General features: G+C 33.8%; 1 protein-coding gene across 2 annotated transcripts in view; it reads left to right on the top strand.

Annotated features, from left to right (window-relative positions):
• The window catches only part of LOC105223163 (neural-cadherin), a 333,332-nt gene that overhangs the window by 37,811 nt on the left and 279,096 nt on the right, over window positions 1-16,425 (top strand). For both annotated transcript variants that reach the window (XM_049446299.1, XM_049446300.1), the window contains exon 2: window positions 6,669-6,745. The gene's annotated coding sequence lies outside the window, so the exon portion shown is untranslated. The remainder of the gene's footprint in view (window positions 1-6,668; window positions 6,746-16,425) is intronic.

Below are 16,425 nucleotides of genomic sequence, written 5' to 3' on the forward strand. Positions count from 1 at the left end.
GCTCCGCGTCCTTTGAGCGTAGACTACAGCTTATATTAGATTAATATTAAAAAATTAGAAATCATGCATTAAATATCGGGAAAGTTCTCTGCCCTAATAACTTGATATTGTCAATTCCTTCAATAACAAGAGAGAAACTGAATAATATTTCTGTTACAAGTGGGTTCGCTTTCACTGAATTTAGTCGCTCACGGTAGTTTTAAACTACTTTTTGTTAGTTATCTTAATATTATTATTTTTTCTTTCTTTATGCCCCTAATAATGCTTCATTGACTGATTTTAATTTCAAAGTTGCATATTTTCTCAGAATAATTGAAATGTTACCCTTGCAGCATGAACTCCATTCCCTTGTCGTCTACATTTTCACATATTCTTCGTCTACCTATTCTAGCCCTAAAATCACATGCACATGTGTATGTAAATGTATTTTTATTGTAAAAAAATACAAAGTAAACGAAACTCATTGGATTGGCCTGGGTTGTATCCTTGCTTATATTTATCAACAAGAGCATTTTTTTTTGTTGTTCCACCGTTGCCATTGTGGTGGCTGCTCTTAATAACTTAATGACATTTGTCGCATGAAAAACGCGGCTTTTTGCATATTCCCTGTTCTGTAGCTACGCAGCCTCTGTGTAAAATGCTCCTTTGCTAGCAAATGCTGTCTTCGCCTATATTATATTTTTATATACTTATTTGCATCAGCCGATGTGCGGCTATGTATTGGCTGCGGAGCCCCTCAAACCGGAAATGAGTTCTTGATTGCTTTTGAGTTTGTGTTGTGTGCTACGCGGCAGTTTGGTTGCCACATGGGGACATATTTATGCAGCTTACTGTCTTCACGCCGATTAGCCACTCAAAAACTGCACAAAGCATTATTTATTTAAACACTTCTTAGTAGCTGGTTATTTGTTGTTGCTGATTTAGGTACTTCTGCTTCGCATAGGACTTTCTGTTTAATTATGGAAGACTGCTATCGCCAAAAAATAAAAGATGTGCTAAATTAATATTGGCAAAAATAGTGTACATATATTTTTAATATGGAAGACTGCTCACACATCAATTTTCGTATTAAACTTTCTGCGAAACCACAAGCATCCTTCACAAGAGTTTCAATGAAATTTGGTTCCACTGCAAAATTTTGTCATTTAGTGGAATTAAAGTGCTTAACCTTGATAGTTGAATGTTTTTATTTGTTGAAGTGCAAACAGTAAGCCCACAATTGTGTCAAATAAATATTAAAATTTGCGAAACGATTCAACATTCATTATTCAATGAAAGGTTGAAAGCATTACAATCATGTTCGCTGTCTTATTAACTTATATTATAGGTCATAGGCTCAGTCTTATTTATATTCAAAATATTGGCATTTAAATAAATTTAGTTAACTCAAAAGAGACTAAGTTTAAGGGGTTAGGTATAGTCAGATTCTTCAAAAATTAAAATTTACTAAATAATTTGATTAGCTTTTAATTTATTTTATTCTACCAAAATAAAAATTCGATATTTTATTAAATAAGATTTCGGTTTGGCTTGATGGAAAATAAAAAAGTAAGGAAAGGCTAAGTTCAAGTGCAACCGAACATTTTATACTCTTGCAACTTGCAAGAATCAAAACAAGGGAAATACTATAAGGTGTAAAACCATTCGTATAGAGTAAAGTCAGCCGGATGTTCGCAAATCCTGACATTACTAACATATTGGCCGATATATGCGGTACAAAGTCCCCCCGAATTTCCAAAAACTTTATATTAAGTATATGGCGCAAGGTAGTATTGGTCCGACTCAATCCATTTTCGACCCGCACACATCGTCCAATTCTCACACCGGCTCCCATTAAGTTCTATCATACCATCTTGGTGGTAAAATTTAATTTTTGCTTTTAGTAGTTTTTAACAGTACCGTTATATGGGGAGTGAGCGGGGTTATCTTACGATTTCATTCATTTTCACACAGTCGATAGAAATTCTTATAAAATTTGTATTCAGCAAATTTGCAACAAGTGCTCCTTTTTACTGATATGCTCTGTACCAAATTACAGCTTCATATCTTAATTAAGTGCTTAGTTATGGCACTTTATATGGTTTCGATTAATGGCGATTTGTGGGCGTGGCACTAAGGAACCCACATACCAAGTTTCATCGAGATATCTCAATTTTTACTCAAGTTACAACTTGCACGGGACGGGCGGATGGACGAATAGACGGACAGACGGTCAACCGAATTTCAAATTTTCTCGTCATCTTGATCATTTATATATATATATATATATATAACCCTATATCTATATCGATTAGTTTGAGGTGCTACGTACAACCGTTAGGTGGGCAAAACTATTATACTCTGTAGGTACTGGTTGCAAGAGTATAAGAATTATGAAAGTAATGGCTGTTTGTGTTAATCCAATCGCAACCGAGACTCATTGAATTAAATCCCTAAAGATTCATCTAAAGTCAATCAGACGAAAGAAATTAATTTTATTGCCTAAAATATTGGAGTTTTATTATAAAAAATTTTACTGTTAACTTAGTTTTGATGCACCTATGGGCAGTAGGCTAGGCCCAACTCTATATATTTTATATACTAGAGATATTCAAACTGATAAACATTAATTGAGATCCACTTTTATGGATGACACAGCCCTACTGTACCCTAATAAATGTCCCGTCAGAGCGTCAAGGGTACTAGAGGAGCATTTAGCTTTGATGCGAATAAATGTAAAAGAACAAAAGGGTAAGGCATGCTACATTTGCGCTAAGTCTAAAAAAAGTATCAGGCAATTAAAATTAGTAATATATTATTACCACAAATAAATAATGTAACTAACTATACATAACATAGGCATTCACTTGAACAGAAAGCTCACATTAAGAAAACATATGTAAATCCAGAAAAATAACTAAATATTATGAAAATAAGAGCAGCAATAAAGCCGTTTTGGATGTACGCTATTCCACTGCGGGGTGGGGCCGGTGCAACAAACATTGACATTATTTAGAGGTTCCAGTCAAAAATCTTTAGAGTGATACCGGTTTACCATGGTACATTCGTAATGAACATATTCAAAAAGATCTCGGTATTCTAATGGTAAAGAAAGAAGTCGAGGACAGCAGAAAGAAATACGAAGTTGAAATCCTTGAACATTTAAATCCATTAGCTAATGCCTTACCACAATTATTTAACCAACCCGCTTGAAAGGAAGTGATCTGCCAGCCTTTTAAGGGTCAACGTATTAACAAAAAAGCTCACCAAAAACCTTGAGGTTTTATTACTTAATGTTGGGCTTAAAAAGCAGATTCTATTAATAAAGAATTCTTTTGGAAAAAATAATAATAAATAGATAATCTAGTGTCTGACCGAAGCTTAACAAAATTATTTCAGATTTTCGGGAAAAAGCAACAGTTAATTCTTTATAAAAAATTGAAAAATCTATTTTTTCATGTTTTCAAAAAAAAAGCTGAGTAAGTTTAAATGTATAAAGCGGTATTCAAGTTTAAGTTCAAAAATTTACAAAAATGCATTTGAAGCTTTACACGAACGTTCCAGAGCGCCACAGAAGACCTTGCTAACTATCGAAAATCCCGAAAAGTATTTGTGGGATTTACCTTAAATAGTATATTCCATGCAATTTTATGAAGATAACAAGCGGACTGACCGATATGATTCAAAATTCACTTTATTTTTCAGCATAATCTCGCTGAACATTAATACACTTGCTCGAACGATCCTACAATCTGTAGTGAGAATCTGGAAGGTCTGCAAAATACGCTTCAACAGCTGTTATGACCTATTCATTTGCTGAAAATGAAATTGAGTTCTGGAAACAAATGGAAGTCGCAGGGGACCAAATCTGGTCAACACGGTGGATGTTCCAACAATTCCAACTTTAATTCATGGATTTTAGCAATTGTTAAAATGCTCTTGTGACACGATGCATTGTCCTGATGAAAAAGGTTTTTTTTCTTCAACAAGCCGGGTGCTTTTTTCATACATTTTTTCCTTCAACTGGTCCAAAAGGTTGCAATAATATTCCAAAATTAATAATTTACCAGTTTGCAAGTAGTCCACAAACAAAACTCCTCTCGCATCCCAAAAAACAGATGCCATACCCTTCGCCGATTTCCGGACACGAACTCGTTTCGAAGCCGAACAACCAGGTTCAGACGACTCTTTAGCCTTTTGTTTTGATTCAGGATCATGGTGATAGACCCAAGTCTTATCAGTAGTGATGAATCGGCGCACAGACTCCACTCGCGCCCCAAATGTTGCTGAGAAAGTCGCTTCGAATGTGTTAGCAAATGCGACGCCCATTACACACAGCTTTCTAAAACCCAATATTTCATTAAAATATGTCTCACTCTGCCTAATGAGATGCCTCTACTAAATCTCTCTCAGTCAATCGACGATCATCCAAAACTATATCCTGCAATTTGCAAAACTTCTCACGTTGATGCACTTTATGGACGTCCTTCACGTGGATCGTCTTCAAGACATGTACGACCACGTTTAAATTCAACAACCCATCTTTCTACTGTTCTAATTGTGGGTGAACAATCATTATATACTTTTAACATTCGTTTGTAAATTTCTTTTGGTGCTACACCTTCCAAAAATAAGAATTTTATCACTATATTCAATTTTTTCTATTGTAAAAAAATACTGTGACACGGCGACCTTAAATGGCTTGTAAACAAAGAATGAATTGACAGACTGAAATGAAATTTCACATAAGTTCATATGAAGAGCGTAACAACAAACCAAAAAAAAAAAATATAACCTCAAAATAACAACAATTTTGTGATTTTATTTATCATATTATTATAATTTTGTGGCATTTAACTGTATTACTTTTTTCTATTGATTTGCCGATGTGGTAAAAATAACCATCAAATTCGTTCATGAATTTTTGATTTACCCTAATTAACAATATATTTATAAGGGTTATTATGATAACCCCTTAGTTATTATAATTTAATTGAATTCTGAAGATGTCTTAAGTGGGAGCGTGCTATGCAGTTGACAAGCATTCAGGCATAATAGCGAAGAGTGAAATGAGCACCACTTATGTATATTTATACCTAGACATTTTTGATTGATTGATTGGTCTGAATTTAAGCTATGTGTGTATACTTTTGTATGAATATCTAAGTATGTTAGTTTTGTATCAGTCGAAAAATGATTATGGAACCATTTTGTTGTCATATTAAACCTGTGTAAATATTTGTGTTTACCTTTAGCTGATTTCACAGGTATGTGAGGTCTGCACTATGATACAAACTTGGATCAACAATTAAGTTTTTACAGACATGTATATATACATATGTCTATGCAAATATAATTCATGCCTCAAGGTCACAGATCGATCTAATCTTTTGATTAACTTGTTTGAGCAGGTGTTATTAGCATTTCTTTATAAAACCAAAATTTAACGAACTTTGATATATTAAAAAATATTCTCAACAACAGTTTCCATTGCACAGTTTTGATTGCTATACTATTATAGAGAATATTCATCCATTCTTTTGTTCCCTCCAACATAAACCCAATTTTTCCGATAGTACACTCGTTATAGGAATGAGTTCAATTTTTAATTGCTCCTAAAATAAATGGTTTCGTCAAATGAATTACCTAGTATTATAGTAATGTATAATTTCTTAAAGTTAGTATTTTTGCCAAGAAAGCTTCGACTTCTTCACATTCTGCTGATATTAAGACTAGGCTGCCCTTCGACAGCAGATTGACTCTGCTTGAGAAAAGCAATGATCTGGAAGCCTGAAACTGGAGCTTATGCATAGCTTCCGATAATAGATTACCCCACGAATCTTCTCCGTAAGGTTTGACGCATTTGAAAAAGTTCAACATTTCCCTTCACTCAAAAGCGTTCTTTGCTTGCCTCAACTACGTCAACTCGATCCTTAAAAAGCTACACTTCGTAAGGCCGCATAAAGCTATGATTTTATGTGGCTTCAATACAATCCCTTACATTTTATCTATAATGATAGATGTACAACTGAAATTTTGCATTAAATAAGCGCAGCTATATCTTAGAAAAGGAATGTGCCAGAACCACCAACACTGTCAGACACAAACACGCATATCCATTTATATACACATATGTATATTACCACAATAACTTGACGTTCCGAGTGTCCATGCAAGTGTCGTTTGAGTGTGTGCGCAGACGTGCGTGAAATGTTGATTCGGCAATAATAATAATAATAGTAATAACAGAAAAAAGAAATATTCATAAATGCGCATAATATTTGTCGAGAGCACATGCTTATAAGGACATTTATTCGTGATTTGCACTCATATGCAGTGAGGAGCACTCTGAATTGGTTGCTCAGATTACAATATGTCATTGCGTAATATTATAAAAGAAGGTGTGTATGCGGAGACACAATGTCTGCAGATGACTGTTCTTTAAAAAGATGTGTGCGGCTTGTGGGCATTAAATATTATAAAACTGAATTTACAAATTTTGGAGTATAGAAGATTTCTGTCGCTTACAAATCAAAAAGAGTATTATTTCATTTCGTTGAATGAGGAACAAATTTGTTTAAAGAAAAAAGGAAGATTAGCTTTCACCAAATAAATATAGGAATTTATTGAAACTAACGAACTTTTCCCGTTTTTATGCCATAACAATTTAAATTTATCTTTTGTTTCAGATGCTGAAAAGAATGAACTTTATGCATCCACTTTCTAAGCTTGCAATAGAACAATTACAAAGTTGTTTGCTAAAAGGGTAAGTCATTTTCAAAACTATATTGAAAAGTTTTCATAATTTTAAATATGTAGAAGCATATTTTTTTCTAACTTTGATTATATTATCGAACATACATTATCGAAAGCCATATTTTAATATTAAAGATTTTCGACATAAGCTTTTTTATGCTTGAAACTAACTCTCAGCCTCGGCGATCACCATTTTCTCCCAATATCTGAGAATTAGAAAAAGGCTTTGAGATCTTATGTTAGGTATATATGAGATGGTATTGACCCAATTTAGTTATTTTTTTGCCAATACTACAAGCAGTTAAAAGGCCACAGACTAATAAAAAGCTAACAAGGTTTCATCAAGGAGTTATCATCCAATTTCATAATTTTCACACTGTCGGTAGTAGTTCGTTAAGCGAATTCTGTAGTTGTAGCTTTAGTGGTTTAGGAGTTAGATTTTGGTAATAGAAGGCGGGGCCATGCCTACTTTTTGCCCACATGTGCGTTCCCTTGTGGTAAATTAGAGTCTTATTATATGTTAATTTTGTGCTTAATTATGGTACTTTATGCGTCTTCATTTTAATGCATTTTGTAGTCGTGGCAGTAGTCCGATTACGCCCATATACGACTTTGTCCTTACGGTCAGACAAATCTGAACTCGTTTCGTCATCGTGATCACTTATACATATAAGTACATATTTTCCTTATATCTATCTCGATAAGCTTTGGGTGACACATACAACCATTAGGAAAACAAAACTATTGTACTCTGTTGCAACATGTTGCAAGAGCATAAACATTTTGCGAAAAAATTACCCATTCATTATTCCGAGAAATCGTTAATAAGAGTTGTTAGAATAACGAAAATTATTATGTGTAGTATGAATAATTTCACATACTCATATTCTCAACGCTAAAAAAGTAAAAGTATATCCAATATTATAAATTCTGTTAATTTGGCAGATGTCTTACAAAGGAAAACAGCCAATCGGAAGTTCGAACATCTTTTCTTAGGTACGAGTATATGGCAGATGGTTTTATCTATTTTTGGCATTATTAGATATTATTACCAGAAACATGTGCTCTCTCAATTTCATTAAGGTATCTCATATACCGTACACAATATATTAAGAGCGTACGGATGAGGATGTTGGAAGTATTGACCCGATTCAGCCCATTTTTGACATATTTTTGACATACAGACATATCATTAACAGGAAAAGGTTATCCCTTTATATATTTTAGGTAGCAAGTCAGCCGTGGGCTAAGCGGTGCACATTTCGGTTAGTCCATCAGATTTGGTATATAAACTCAGGGAGCACAGTTTTGTGATAACTGCAATCCTTGTTTGATAAGTACACAAATATTATTAATATTTTGTGTTTTATTTACAATTTCCGGGTGCCTTTTTGTCACAATGTAAAGTTTTGCATCACCTAAATTTATTTCTCTGGCTTTGAGGTTTGCAAATTGCGGGAGTATAAAATGTTCGGTTACACCTGAACTTAGACTTTTCGTACTAAAATTAGTTAAAATTGCCGTTACTTCAAAAATTTCAGAATTAAAAAAATTTTGCCGTAGTTTTATTTTATGCTAGTAACGGACTCTTCCCTAAGCAAGTATGCCGAAACGCTCTCGTCGTGTTAAACGTTGTAAACAAAACATATTTCTCAAATGGTTTTAAGATTTTTTCGCCGTGTCAATATTAGAAACGAAGTTTTAGAAGTTTGAAAAGAATTAAAACCTATGTGCGGAATACAACAGGTCGAGAAAGACTCAACCGTCTAGCGTCGATGAGTAAAGCGATTTGGCTTTATTTCTTAACTATATGCTCAAGATGATTAAGATGTCTGCTATTATTTATTATTATAAAATTTACTTAAACGATTTTCCTGCAGGTATTTAAGCACTTAAGAGTATTATAATTTGACAAATGATGTGCCGCTTTATTGGAAAGTGTATATGAAATTATAAACTGTTCGTATCTATTTTTTATATTCCAGATATTTTTTCCAACCTTTCTGTAATATGTTCTGTTTAACATCCACAACATACTTGTACTTGTATATGCATGTATATTCTTACAGAGGAAAATTTTTTGTTTGTACAAATCAAACTCTTTCGATTGAAATATAAGCTCTCAAATGCATTATTGACCTAAAAAGCACTTGAGGCGCTGTTTGTTAAACTTTCCAAACTGTTGCTAATCTTCTTTATTTTAATCCAAAAAACTACATAATAGACTTGAGAGCTTAATCCCACTGGTGTTGATTGTTTCAAACTTTGACTACCGGCAAACGCGGCACCGTGGACCAAGTGCTCAAGGGGAAGCAAGCCCACAGCTGACAGTACTCATTGTCTGTACACAATGAAGGCGTATTTCGTGTTTGCGTAAGCAATTTGCCAAACAAGTGAAACTGTAAAAATGTTTGCACTTACAAAATTGCAAAGTTTATTTAGTATACAGTCTGAAAAAGCATACATTTGTACATATGCATAAATATGTATTTTCCAGAAGTGTGCGAGAGCGCCTAACGGAAGCGAGAAGATGGTTGCAACTCACTTGAAAACTTGCATAAAGCAATTTCCGCTTTCACTTTACTACTTAATAATGCAATAAGTTGCATATAAGTAATAACTGTATATGTGTAGACATACACGATTACGCATATTCATATATAACATGCGTTATCAGATAAGTTAAAGTTCGAAATTCCAGCAAAAGTGTCAGCCGAAATGGCAAAAATCCAATATAAGCAGTTTGTTTACCTCAGCCCAAAGCCTTGAAACTTATTCAGAAGACAAATAGCAAGGAAACCGTTATTGCTACTCTAGTAAGGTTACACATACATACACGCATATATTTCGTTTTATCTGCACTGCATGCTACAATGTGAATGCGAAAGCACTATCCAAAAGTGAAGTGCAAACTGTTGGCGGCAAGAAACTATTAAAAGTTTCAGTGCTTGTGGTGTGTGTTCATTGTACGCATTGGTCGCAATGTGAACACACACAGTTGCTCGCCAAATCTCGCCACCCACCACTTGCTCTGCTGTTATCTCTCTTTCATCGCAGCAGGTGCTACGCTTCGGCTACTTTCAAAGTTCACTTTCTTCAACTTTGTTAGCTGGCAGTTGCCGTACTGGTTGTTATTGTTATTAATGTTGTGAATGTTCCTTCTATTGTTGCACGGTTGCGAGCCTGCATATTTTTAATGGTAAAGGCTACCAATCCTGTTGAATTGTTTTGGCATTTTTTTTTGTGTTTTGTCAGGTGCGTTCGAGAAGAATGTTACTTAAATATATTCATTTATGTAACGATATTTACGGTGGTCCCTGGTATATTACTTAATTTTTCTTTGTCTGTTTCTGCTTGAACACCTCGCTTTATTCAAGAAAATTCTCAAATCACCAAGCTTCAAGAAAGAGGAAAGATATACATATGTACGTACAAGGATATCTGATTTTTTATCTTCCTAATATATAATCCAATAATCCAACGAAGTTAGTAGTGGATGTTCTATTATATATAGCTTCTACATTTTTTATATCCTTATGACGAAAAAATCGATAAAATTGGACTGGATACATAGTAGGCGTTTCGTGTGAAACCATTTCTTTCACTTTCTGTAACAGATAGGTTCACTTTTAATTAGATATAGCAAGTGTGAGTGAAGCTATCAAAAGATAATTTTTCAAAAATAATGCTTCAGAAATGTGGCAACTCTCAACTAAAAAATCGTCGGCATTGGACTCATCTATAGCCATGGACTAATTTCCGTGCCAGTGACAAGAATCACATCGGAATTATTATTGATATTTCTAAAATCGATTAGTGTTTTCCAAGGGCGCAATATACGTCATAATTAAATTTCGTTAAGATTCTAATAAACAGGTTCAATTTATTCAATGTATCTGCATATGTATGTCAGTTAGTTCGAAGCATATGTCTACCAAATAAAGTTACCACAATATCACAGAGTAAAATATTTAATTAGATTAGCTGAGTATAAATTTGTCTCAATCTTTGCGGTACGAAATTTACCGTTATTTTTTATTCAACACGAAAATAAAGAAGGAAAATACCTCAAAAAAATTTAGATCAGCGCTTCAGTGAGCACCAATTTCGAAATTTGCAACTTTTCGTGAGATTTTAGCAGCATAAAGTTGGCTGCAAATATCATTAGCTTACGACGCTATGCGAAAAGCAACGCAACACTATGCAGAAGAAATGGCGAAACAATGACGAGTATTTACATTGAAAATTCATACATACCAGCACACATAAATACCCAACCCAATACATATAAGCATGTACATTGATAATACACGAAAACGTCTTAAGTTTTGAGAAGCAAGTGCATTGAGTGTCTGTTGTTATTGTCTCATTTGCCATTTCGGCAAATCGGCTTTGGTAATGTTACAATAACAAAAGTTTTATCGCTACAGGAAAATCTTCAATTAAACTACATTAATTACAAATTTGCTTATCATTGTTGGCTCGAAGCAAGCAGCTCTTCAGTATTCGGTAAACTAAGATGGAGCTCGCGAATTTAAAGCACAACAATCAACTAGAAACGAGGCACTGCGTCCGGGCGCCGTTGAGCAGTAGATACTGCTACATTTTGTAAGAATTATAGTCGTAGATATATGAAGTATGTATGTATGTCAAAATGCGTGCAAAACTGTATTACTGAAATCGTGCCATATGAAACCCATGCGCCAGGTTAAATTGTCAAATTATTGCATCGATTTTAGTTTAATGTAAGTTTGTAATATGCTTTACATGCATACTTCGTAGAGGGTAATCCATTTCGAGGTTCCCTACTTAAAAAACACCCAAACTTCAAATTTAATAGGCAATGTTTATTATCATTCAAAAGAAAACTTTTTGGCATTTATTTTTTTGAAGATTATCTCTCTCAAATGTTGGCCGCGACTACGTCTCAGAAGGTCCACCCGTTGAATCTATTTTTCGATGACTCTTTCGAGCAATTCGATTGGCGAAGAAACGCGTGATGTTTTTCTCCAAGGCGAAGTGGGATTGTCCCAATAGACTTTTTACTACGGGAAAAAGTCTCACAGTGTGATATCACATAATCGTGGTGGCCAATCGACCGGCTTCAAAACGTGAAATTATTTTATTTTGAATCTACTCTCCAGGATCTTCGTTAACACTTTCAGCTACGGCAGCTATATTTTCTTCACTGTGTGCTGGACGTGGTCTATTCGGTCGAATATTATCCAATAATGAATGCTGGGTCTCAAAATGGGTGGTGGTGTTACGAATAGTAGTTGTTCAGGTGAAAGTCTTTTCATTATAAAATGCCAAATAATAAAGGTTTACAGATAAATGCAAAAAAGATGGCCTTAAACAGTTGCTAGTGCGAAACAATAGGTAGATAAATGAAAAACAAATCAGCTTTGAATTGTTTAGTACCGTCTTTCTCTTCGGTTTTCTGAGAAAATTTACCTTAGTAATGTATATTTTTTATACCATTAGAAAGTAGAGCTTTCAGCAAACATAAAGCTGTTTTAAAATTCCCTGATATATTGGCGGAAGAATTTTTGCATGAAAAATTGAATTCTTAAGTCGAAACAAGGTTTCCTCTTTAATATTTTACATTCTGTTTTGGACATAGTAAGTTAAGTTCGCATCAAATATGGATAAAAAGTTCTTTTAGTACAATACAAGCATAAAAAAATCAAACAACTTCGATATTTGACTTCTTCACATAAATTTTTAGTTTATGTGAAAAAAATACCTAAACAAAAGTAGTAGATCTTTTTATTACCCACTGCTTTGCCATATAAATACTTTCGGTGTGACTCGTTGTTGATATTTTATCCTTCCTTTCCAATGGGTTTCAACTATGAATTTATTTCGGCTTTTACCATTTTCATAGGATTATGCGTGAGTCTATGATACCTATTCTAGTGTCGAATAAACTAATGAGATTACGACAGATGTTCTGTGGGAAGTAAATGCTGTTGGGAGCTAAATGATACCACTTCAAATCTGTTGAATTTGTCCAATTTGGTGTGAATATATTAAGTATGTATGAAGTTTTCGAGATATGACATTTGAAAAAATGGACGTTATCCGCCCTTTAAGAGCTCCTAAACCACTTAAGGGAAGCTTTTCAATTTGAAAAGGCACTTGTGAACTCCAACAGACGCTGTAAATTTGTATGAATTCGGGTGATAACACCCCATATAACGGTTCGTTTAAAACTACTAAAAACGCGATAAATCAAAAACTAAATACGCCAGAGACATTAAACTTTAAACCTAGGATGAGGCCTTTATTGGAATTAGGATCAAAACTGCCTGAAAGACGTGGCCCACATTTTGGTGAAAAAACATATCTTAGAACCTACTTGACCGGTAGCGGCCCAATCTGCTATATGATGTTCCTTTTGCACTCCTATGTTGCAGTGCGAAAACAAGCGGAATGGACCTAGAACCGCGCCTGTTTCTGATATACATACTATATACGAGTATTATGTAGAAATTGGGATATAATCCTTTCCTAAGTATAGTATGTCAAAAATTGGTTGAATCGGATCAATACTATCTTTATTTTAATTTAATTTATCAAATAGAAGTATTTACGAACGTCCAGTTGATCCATACTTCAAAACCTGAAGAGACGAACGGATATTTTATACAGGTTTCATGACAAACTACAACAAACCCCGCTCAGGGTATAACAAGACCCAGTTAGCACTCATCTGTTTCGTATATTATTATAGTGTGATAACTCCCTTAGGATGCCCGCAGAATAGATGCTCAAAGCCGAGCTGAGCGTGAATTCGAAAATGCGCACCCATAAAAAAGTACCGATCAATACTTGTGTTCATAAAGAACACGGAATCTAATAATAGTTATGGCATTAAAATATTCTTCTGCTGAAGTTAATAATATAAGTATAAGCGTCGATATTCAATTTTAACACGACCAAAAACTAAATTTATATGATTAACTATTGAAACGCACTTTGTTGATAGCACATTCTCACGCACAACCGGCACTTATGTGTTCTTAAAATTATACATAATTATTTACAATCAACTAAATACATACATACCATGTATATATACATACATGTATCCTTCACACATCACAACGCATAGTCGCCAAAGATAAATATCTATAAAATGATGATCATTAAATTAATGTGCTCATGAAGCATAATTACACACCACCAGCATTGCATATTGCCTCGTATGTGGCATATACATATGTACCATAAAATGTGTTTGTAAACACGTCTGCGTGCAAGTGAGTTTTATGGGGGCGTTTGGTCAGCTTGTTGATATGACCGTGGTTTCGATGTTATGTGGCACGTCGTAAACAAAACGTCAATATTCTGCTGAAAATCGAATTGAACTGCTGTGGCCTATGGAGAATTGTGGCAACATTTCGTCGTGTGTGTGTGATACACAGCATGTAAAATGAAATTACTTTGGGAAAAATGTCAAGCCGCTGATAGTAATATAGTAGTAAGTAGGTTCTCTACATTAAATGGGATATGTGTATTTATCGGTGACGGTTCATTACAGTTCGAGGACTTAACGGTATTAAATCTATCAGTTTGTTTGACGTTTGGAATTTATAGGCATATACAATAACATAACACAGTAAATGTCAAACTTCATCAAATATATTTATGTATGTAGTTCTTTCGGTCAATGCTTATTTTCAGCTTCAATTCTACACCAAACATTTTGCTTGATTTATAGATTTAGAGGAAGTCTGAAATAATACTATTTTAACCACATACTCTCTTCTTGGGAAAACTCAGTCAGAATAATCCACGCAGAATTTTTCAAAAATTCAAGGCAGCTAGAAAGAATCTAATTTATATATCTATATTAATACATTTGTTGAAAGCTTGCAAGAAAAATACTTCTCTAGTACAAAACTGCTGTCACAAATGCAGTTACATCACTCCTACAACATCAAACAAAAAACTTAATTAAGTGCGACACTTAAGCAAAAATGAAAATGAAATGAAACAAATATGTGGCCACTCTCAACTATTACCAAAATTGTATGTGTTTGCTCAATGGCTGAAAGTTAATATATTTATTAGCTTTAGAAGACCTTTACCCTTTTCTCGTCGTAAGTGTGAAGCAATGCGTTCATTAATGTATAACACTTTCGTAAATACTTCAATTTGAGTACCAATCATTCGCCCTTCATTAACGTCGCACTCACAAGAACTCCTCCACCAACAACAAAAACAAACATTTAAAATGTCATTTCAACGCATTAGTGTGTGTATTTATTCTAACTTAACAGTAATGAACAATGGAAGGCACTCACATATGTATATATATAAGCATGAGTATGTATATTAGGGTGGGCCAACAAAAACTAATATCGAATTTATGGGATAATAGTTTTTTCTGTGGCTATAGGTTAATTTAAATCCATAAATTCGATAGGTTAACTTGCTCACCCTAAAGCTGATGCAATTTACATAGAAATGACAAATTTCGATACGTGGCATATGTGTGCAATGTGTCCAAAGTTGCTTAAATATGGTATATACATACATACATATATAGTAGGTATATATATGTACATGTCCACTTTATTTTAGTTTAGGTTATTTAAGTTTTTTTATGCTCGGAAGGTTGCCGAAATGAAGTGTGCGCGCCCTCAAGTACTAAAAAACCTGTGGCTCGTCTGCAGAATGTATGAAACACTAGAAAAATTTTCATGGAATATACATAAAGAAATATGTGAAGTGCTGTGATAAAAATACATACACATGAGTATATCGAATGCCAAAAGCACTTACATACATACATACAAATATGTAGGTGGAAGTTCTATTGAGGAAAACACAGAGTACTTTGAGAATGATTATTAAAATGTACATTGCTTTGGCTTGTGAAAAAATTTTATTGGAAATGAGAATGGCGCAACAGTAAATACATACATATATAAATACATAAATGTGTATGTAAATTTGTGCACTCTTCCCTTCATGCACATTCGTTTGATTCTGGAACAAGCAATTTTAAGAAAGCGTGAGTGAAAATTATTATTTCATAAACACTCATTTGGACATGGGAATGGATTACAAATGTATGTACATACCTAGTAGAATGCATATTCAGTTGGTAAGGGTTTAAATGATAAGTATTGTTAGAAGTTACTTTGTAGTTCTCATGCTCCGTTGCTAAAAATGTTTTATCCGAAAGTTTTTCAATATAGTACATTACATATACAGTAGCGGACACTGAAATTCGGACAACTAAATATTCATAATTTTTCCTTATTATTTTAGCGGAATATTTACATTTTTAATTATTAAACAATAATATATATTTAATACATTGGTATTAAGTGTAAAAAAGTCAGTGTAGTGGATTGCATTTATGTATATAAAAAATTTTTAAATTCATTTCAAATATTGTATCATTTTGGTAGCTAGCAATATAAAATTTTTTTTATTTACTTATAAACCAAAGGCTCTCAATAGGATTGAGATGAGTAGTGTTACCTGGCCACTCCAAAGTCGAGAACCCGATTTTTGATAAATAATTCTTCATCTTAATGAAAGAAAAAGGAATAAGTATAAAATTTGTAATTAGAATTATAGCAGTAAACTCTAGTTGTACAAAAAAATGGATACTTACTATTTTGGCACAATGGCAGGGCGCAGAGTCATCCTGAAAAATAAGGATATCCG

The sequence above is a fragment of the Bactrocera dorsalis genome, chromosome 1 (genome assembly GCF_023373825.1).
Source record: "Bactrocera dorsalis isolate Fly_Bdor chromosome 1, ASM2337382v1, whole genome shotgun sequence".
Taxonomy (NCBI): Eukaryota; Metazoa; Arthropoda; class Insecta; order Diptera; family Tephritidae; genus Bactrocera; species Bactrocera dorsalis.